The following is an 8,486-nucleotide window of genomic DNA, read 5'->3' on the forward strand; positions in this document are numbered from 1 at the left end:
TTGAAGAAAGAATAATTAGAATTCAGAAGAGATACTAACCTTGAATTGTCAGATCAGAGATGAGAGACTTCAGATCTGCAGAGGAGTCTTCGAAATCACCAGAGATGTGCTTCCGCATCCTCGAAATCTTTATAAGTAGTGGTAGTCTAAAATTCCTCTTCTCCAAACAACACTACACTCACCACAATGGAACGTAAAAGGTTAAGAAAACCCACAAGGGAGAAAAATCCTATCTTGTACCACAAGAAGATGGAAGCTCACCAAGAAGAAACCCCCAAAAATGTTATCCTAATAACTTTTGTTGTTAATTATAAATCTTCAATATTACATATCTAGTGGACGTGCCGGAGTGGTTATCGGGCATGATTAGAAATCATGTGGGCTCTGCCCGCGCAGGTTCGAATCATGCCGTCCACGTATTTTTGCATTTTCACCTTTTTCCGGTTCATTTTAATTTTTATTGGCGCTAGCCAACAAAGTTTGCGTAGAGGCATTGGCTTACCTAATGTTGATCTTGTAAAAAATTCCCTAATCAATTAATAAAGTTCAAATTGTGCATGTTTCACTTTATTTATTGTGCATAATGAATTTCTTTCTTTTTGAAACAGAATGTGTATTTTTGTACCGTGGCTATTGTGTAGTATTCAAACTTGATGTTTTATGCTTTATTAGTTCAGGTATCTCGTTATATGTTATCTATTATTCACTCTAGGAGAGTTGGACCACTTATGGATCTATGGCCCAATGATTCTCCACTATTGTTTTTGCGGTTAGGATTGTGTGAAACCTTGAGTTTTGATATCTCGGAGGCGTGGTCCGAGTTGGTTGGAAGCATAGGATACATTGACTTGAGTAGGGGAGGATACTGAAGCAAGAGTGTGAGATGCATGAGGGAAGGTATCTAAACCTAGGTTGATGTGACTGAGTAGTTGACCTACATTGGGCTAGGTATATCCTTAACATGCACCAATTCTCTTGCCAATGGTGCGTGAGGGGAGGTATCTAAACCTAGGTTGATGTGACTATGTATTTGACCTACATTGGGCTAGGTATATCCCTAACACGCACCATTTCTCATGCCAATGGTGTGTGAGAGAATGGTGACCTAACCCCCAGCCATGGTGATAGTTTGAGAGGGATTCCTTTACCCCTTGCCCAGAATCTCAACACCAATAACCAACCCATGAGAGATCAAAGTGACAAGACCTACCCAAAGGAGGCAGGTGTTCTATCTTAATTCGTGTCTACGATACATAGACTATCATCAATTAGAGTATAGTAACATTGTTGCATTTCACTTCATATCATGATACAACTATATGATGTTTTATTTAAATTGTGATTATGGTTATATGTTTGTGAACTACTTGCTAAGTTATTTTGAGCACACCCTTCGAGAAATTTGTTGCCTTAGATCTTATTGGAGATATAGATGCCGCATATCAAGATTACGAAGCGCAGGCAACAAACCCTTACAGCGTACAAGATTTTGGGGACTATAACACACATGGTGACCAATGTTCATGTCATGACTATGCGTACCAGGATTAGTACGACTTATGAGTTGGTTAACACCATTCGTGAAACAAAGACTTGGGAGATTCGTAGTTACATTTGCTTAAGGACACCTTTTTTTGTAATCTTAAGAGTTTTTGTCTATAGTTTCCTTTCTTGTTGATTGTTTCAGTTTTGACATCACTTTCGCACTCTGTTTTTGTAACAACCCCCATATTTCAAACCCAGAATCTGTATTACAGGTCCGAGAACCCGAAGGTCTAGTCGGATTAATTTTGTGGAGTGTCCAGATAGAAGTCCATAATCCTTATCCAGAACCCATGGATTGGATTCTCTTGTTGAAGAATCTGCATTACTGGGAAGTTGGATCTCTGGTAGAAGGCAAGTGGTGTTTAGAGCCGGAATGAAGGTAAGACCTCCGCCATGTGTTGATTAGGCTAGGTTGTATTTGGTTTTCAACCCCCTGAGCAAAGCACCCTTGTATAGCAATATACTTGGGAGCGGTTGCAAGTGGCGGTTGATTAAACCAAGCAACCGCCCGTTTCTACTTGTGGGAAAATACCCTATTTTGCCCCCTGTTTGTTATAAATAGCATCCCTCACCCTATTAACGCATTATTATGTTCGGGATTGCTATTTTGGACAATTAGGCGGCAGTGGAAACGTGTTGGAAGGTGGGCGAAGTGTTGTTAGTGATCTAGAACCTCTTCTCTTCTATTCTTGGTGATTCTGGTTAAGGTAATGAATCTCTATCTGTAATTATCTGCTTTTTAACCTCTAATTGACATGAACCCATCCCCATTTTGTTAGTGGTTACCCAATTGATAAGTTGTAGCTCTCTTTTTAATGTTCTTGATGAGATCCTATCCAGAAACGAATCCTCGCATTTGTTAATGGATGGATCTAATCAAGGGGAATGATTTGGGTATTTTTGTTAATTTTAGGGTTTTGTTTCACCCCTTTGTTATAGACCTATTAACTTTGAAATTCGGACTAAGATCATCCCAAAACAGATTGAAATCGGATGATCAAAAGTAAAATTTTCGGAGTTGGAAACTGTCTGAAACAGGGGCGATCGCTTTTGGAGGTCATTTAACCTAAGCGACCGGCACAAGCAACCAGCTGGTTTCCAGTGACTGTGTAGGTTTGATTTTGGATTTGTTTTGACTCTTGACTCTTATACATTTTTGTAACCTTGCATATAGGTGTCCTCTATTTCTACTTAAAGTTTTATAATTATGTTTGGATTGCAATTTAATGGATACTACTAAATTACCGGTAAGGACATAAATTCTTATTTATATGCAATTACATATACATGATGATTCAGCTGTTCTATTTACTATTCTTTGATCATGTAACTTGCTGTAAATGTATAAAGCATGTGAATCTTATTGTATACTTGCTGTTTGTGGTGTTCCTTGATGTACTTCATCTTTTATGACATTGCACAACTGTTCATGGTATGATAAAGAGTGATGTAGTGTAGTTGTGATGGAAGGGGTATTCCATTGGGATATCTTGGTTGGAGATATCAGAGGGCAGTGGTATGGGACACATGCTCACTGATGCCTCTAGCACTATCATGATTATTGGATGACATACCTAGGAGAGTCTAGAATTGCATGGATAGGTACCCCACATGTTATTACCCTTTCGGCAAGGGAATTGAAGCCAGGTGACCTGTGACAATGGTGACGTGACTCTGTTTCATCCTACAATGGTAACCAGTCCGTGCAGAGACTCAGTGGTCCACTAGTGGTCATGCAATGGTAGGGTTGCATATGTTAGGGTTGGGCTCATGGACGTCCAAGGAGCGAACCGGGTGTCATGAGGAGTCATGAGAGCATCCGCCCCAATAATATGTGGATGACCATAGGGTTAAGGAGTGGAGTCCAACAGTGGTAGCCAGTCCGTGAGGGTTCTCACTCCTAGGTTGCGAAGGATACTGAACCGAGTTGGTTGGTGCCATAGGGGAAGTATCTGGACTTCATATAGTATGTTATCATTATGACTTGCATTGGATTAGAAACCCCGACATGCGCCAGTACTCATTGCCAATGGTCGTGGTGAGAGAGTGTTGACTTAACCCCAGCCATGGTTTGAGAGCCAGGTGTGGACTTACCCCTCTGCCCAGGATCCCTACAAAGGTAACCAGTCCTTGCTGGATCAGAGTGACCAAACCTACCCAAAGGAGGGCTGGTGTATATCTTAAAGCATGTCAGCTGTTAGAGACTTGCATAGTTAGATCTTAGTAGCATTCATATTTCTGCATACCATCCATATCATTTCATATGTGCATTCGTGGATTGTATTGACATATATATGAGAATTGTCTGTTCCTTACTGAGTTCGTCAGAACTCATTCCTTTCATTGTATATATTATTATATGAGTTGTAAAGATGGTGGCACAACGTCAGAAGTTGGAGATGATTCGTATGAGAGAGCCTTCTCGTATGAAGCTGATGTGGCACAGACAGTGGTACATGAACTTACAGAGCATGAAGCCTCTTGAAGATGCTTGGTGTGCGCTTTTAGCACCCATTGATGGACGAAAGAGGTAGATGGCCAGGATATTTGAGGAGTGTATAGATGAAGACTGGAGGACCCCCTTTCCTTATTATTCATGAGAAATATTATTTAGATCAAGAAAAAGAAACTGAAAAGAAAATTATTTATTTTATTTATTTTGCTTCCACTGAACTCGATATTACATTTGATTCTTGATACTTTCCTTTGATTCTTTCTTGGATATTTATTGGAGTATTTGGACTCTGTAACCTTTTTATTAATTATTGCACTTATTCTTGCTCTTGATTGTCTATACTTGTGTTTATTATTATTGATGGGTAAGACCGTGGATCCTGTGACGGTTCACTCCCACAGGTTGTCGGGTAGATAACCGAGACCGGCAAGTGGGGTGTGACAATTTTGGTTTTGAGATTCTTCTGAGATCCTTGTTATTTGATTTACTTCTTTATTATTATGTATGATGTTGATTTATTATTGCTCATGATTGGTCTATTGTGTGGAATGGTATGTGATTGTCTGAGACCTGATCTTGTGACTATGGATCACTCCCTCGGGTATTCGGGTGGATGGATATCCGCTAGGTGGGTGTGACAATGAGAACCCTGACTTTTTTCAGGCTTGGTCAGATGATGTGCTTCCGCATCCTCGAAATCTTTATAAGCGGTGGTAGTCTAAAATTCCTCTTCTCCAAACAACACTACACTCACCACAATGGAACCTAAAAGGTTAAGAAAACCCACAAGGGAGAAAAATCCTATCTAGTACCACAAGAAGATGGAAGCTCACCAAGAAGAAACCCCAAAAATGTTATCCTAAAGACTTTTGTTGTTAATTATAAATCTTCAACGTTTCATATCCAGTGGACGTGTTGGAGTGGTTATTGGGCATGACTAGAAATCATGTGGGCTCTGCTTGCGGATGTTCAAATCCTGCCGTTCACGTATTTTTTCATTTTCACCTTTTTCCAGTTCATTTTTCTTTGGGTAAATATCACTTACCTCCCCTCTTAGTTGAACAAATAGCACCTAGACCCCCTCTTAGTTGGATAATATCACTTACCTCCCCTCTTACCTAGCTAATATATCAAACACCTCCCCTCTGTTAATTTTCTCGGTTAAATTTAACTTTTACATTAAATATGTTTTTAAAACCCCAAACTACCCTTCGCTAAAAATCTTAACTGAAAAAGTTAACAGAGGGGAGGTGTTTGATATATTTGCTAGGTAAGAGGGGAGGTAAGTGATATTATCCAACTAAAAGGGGGTGTAAGTGCTATTTGTCTAGCTAAGAGGGGAGGTAAGTGATATTTACCCATTTTCTTTTTATTGGCGCGCTAGCCAACAAAGTTTGCCTAGAGGCATTGGCTAGCTACAATGGTTTGGATACAGATTGAGGCGTAAATGGTCTTGGGTTCGCACCCATTCGGCAGCATTTCATTTACAGTATTAAAAAAAGCACCAGTACCGGAAGAAAAAAAAAAAGATAATCAAGATTTCCATTCTTATCCATTGAGAAGAAATTGAATCAATTAGAAAATAAATCAGGTGGAGATATGTTTTATACTATTCGATTGATTTGATCTTTGTTAGGTAGAAGGATTCGGTCATTGGCCACCTGCTTAGACTCATTCAGCTCTGGAAAATTATTTGACCCCTCTAGGGGATTGGGAAAGAGGGAAAGGATGGTGGTCAAACAAAAACATACCTAGGCCTCCACCCATTGGTGTTGAACAGTAGCGTCCCTTCTCCATCAAACTTACCATCCCAACCCGGCTAAGAAGAGGTTCATTTAGAAACATAGAACTAAAGGTCTTGTTTGACCCCTCTAGGGGATTGGGAAAGAGGGAAAGGATGGCGGTCAAACAAAAACATACCTAGGCCTCCACCCATTGGTGTTGAACAGTAGCGTCCCTTCTCCATCAAACTTACCATCCCAACCCGGCTAAGAAGAGGTTCATTTAGAAACATAGAACCAAAGGTCTTGTTCATGTTTCTTGGCCATAAAAAAGTGTAGGAACAAGTTAAGGGTTGTGGTGATGTCGACCTCCTGTTTGCAAAAGCCCCAGAAACAAATAATGTTTCGGCAACCGTTTGGCACCAACATGCTTGGACACACCCCAAAGTGGTCAAGGACTTCTGTGAAAACAGGGTGAACGGGGAAAGCCTAAATCTGTTTTTGAAAGGATCCTCATAGACAGAAAATTCACCTTGAGGGGGTCGATGTGCATGTTCATGCTCGGAAGGAAAACGAAGAATGTACTCATCCAGAATAGCATAACGAGCTCAGAGAAGTTCTAGATTCTGCTCGGTCATTTCAGAAGGGTAAATTTTGGGGTTAGAGGTACTAGGATCATAGTTGATGTGCTCGAGGTGCATGGCTTTCTTCGTTCAGCTTTGAGCTCTTTGGGAGAAAGGTTGTCAATCAATTTCTTCCTCTTCACCTTAAATCGAGCTTGGACGCTAAGGGATTTCTCTACATGGCTATTGGCCACACCTGGTTGGGAACTTTGGATCTGTTCAAACTCTCCAGAAATATTACCATCAAAATCTTGACCAGGGGTAGAAGAGGAGGGCTCGACATTTCAAGTACCCTCACTCGAGTGATATAGGGCATCACTCTCTTCACTTGCTCTGTCACTTCCAATGGTAGAGCCGGAGGGCTCAACACATCTAGAAGACCAAGAGAGCTTTGAAGCAAGGGACTTAACTACCATTTTTGCTAGGCTTATGTTATTTAATGGATAGGAATCAAAGGGCTTTCTAAGAAAAGGGGAACACATCACCGTAGCAAGGATAATCGCAAAAAAGAAAGAAAAAAATTTATTACCACAAGAGTTCTAATGGCGAAAATATTGAATCAAGCTTTTTGTCCCTAGAGATGGGGTAAAGCTTGAAATATGAACGGTTGAAGCAAGGATCCATTGCTTTTTCTTCTCTATCATCTATATAACTTGCACAAAAAGAAGAAGTAAGAGAAAAAGAAAGGATAGGGGTATTTTATACCCTTGTCAAATCCGTATCCAATGCCTCGCAAGGGCTCCACGTGGACGATACAGACAAAGTGTCAAACTTAGATTATTAAAGTGCATATTGCACGCTCCAGATGCATTGCATCTGTACGGCTCACATTCATTGTTTTCAAAACTTTCGTTGGCCATATTGATGCCAATCAGACAGCTTAAAAGTAATTACATCTAATGGATAGAAAATCAATAACATTTCATTTCAAAAAGCATTATGATGCCGCCTGACAATCACACCATGTGGTGCCAACAGTGCAAAACTTGGAAAACGTGTGTCAGGTTCGCACACTTAACGGTTATATCAACTTCAATCCACCGCGGTTATATCAACTTCAATCCACCGGCTTAGCTTTAAGAGTGTTCACCAAACAAAAGCAAGGAAATTTTGGCTATTGCCGAACTAATGTTCTCATTTATGTCTACAACCCCTATGCCCTAACACTTCGTTTTCTTGAGCACATGGCTAGGGGGCCAATGATATGGGTGAACTTTACTAGACCCGACTAATTCAGACCAATCAAATTTGATATGGTTGAACTATGACTGGACGGACCATAAACAGATAAAATGCTCATAGCTTGCATTCTAAGAGTTCAATTGTCTTCCAAAGACTAAGGAATAGATTCATAGTCGACCATGGAATTCCAAAATAGATGATCAAGTAAACCAAGTAAACCGGGACCTTGGAGGAGTAGGGGAATCCTTACAGAATAAGGTGTCACACCCCACCTGCTGGTCTCGGTTATCCGCCCGACAACCCATGGGAGTGAACCGTCACAGGATCCATGGTCTTACCCATCAATAATAATAAACACAAGTACAGACAATCAAGAGCAAAAATAAGTGCAATAAGAAATAAAAATGTTACATGATCAAAGGAAAGAATCAATAATCAAATGTAATATCGAATTCAGTGGAAGCAAAATAAATAAAATAAATAATCCTCTTTCCGGTTTTCTTTCCTAAATCTAAAATCTAGTTTTCTAAATTAGCAAGTAAAGGGGGTCCTCCAATCTTTCTCCATACAATCATCAAAATCCTGCAATTTGCCTCCGTCAACCATCAATGGGTGCTAAAAGTGCACACCATGCATCTTCAGGAGGCTTCATGCTTTGCAAGTTCATGAACCACTGTTTGTGCCACATTAGCTTCATACGAGAAGGCTCTTTCATACGAATCATCTCCAACTTCTGATGTAGTGCCGCCATCTGTACACTCATATAATATATACAATGAAAGGAATGAGTTCTGATGAACTCAGTAAGGAACAGACAATTATCATATATATGTCAATACAATCCACGAATGCATACATGAAATGATATTGATGATATGCATAAATATGAATGCTAGTACGATCAAATGCAAATCTCTAACAGTTGACATGCTTTAAGATATACACCAGCCCTCCTCTTGG

General features: G+C 40.1%; 1 non-coding gene across 1 annotated transcript; it reads left to right on the forward strand.

The window, feature by feature from the left end:
- Positions 1-335: 335 nt before the first annotated feature.
- Positions 336-417, forward strand: TRNAS-AGA (transfer RNA serine (anticodon AGA)). The gene has a single exon. It is a non-coding gene; the product is annotated as a tRNA-Ser (tRNA).
- The last annotated feature ends 8,069 nt before the right edge of the window (positions 418-8,486 follow it).

The sequence above is a fragment of the Hakea prostrata genome, chromosome 8 (assembly GCF_041222555.1).
Source record: "Hakea prostrata isolate BN-2017 chromosome 8, UWA_Hpros_2, whole genome shotgun sequence".
Classification (NCBI taxonomy): Eukaryota; Viridiplantae; Streptophyta; class Magnoliopsida; order Proteales; family Proteaceae; genus Hakea; species Hakea prostrata.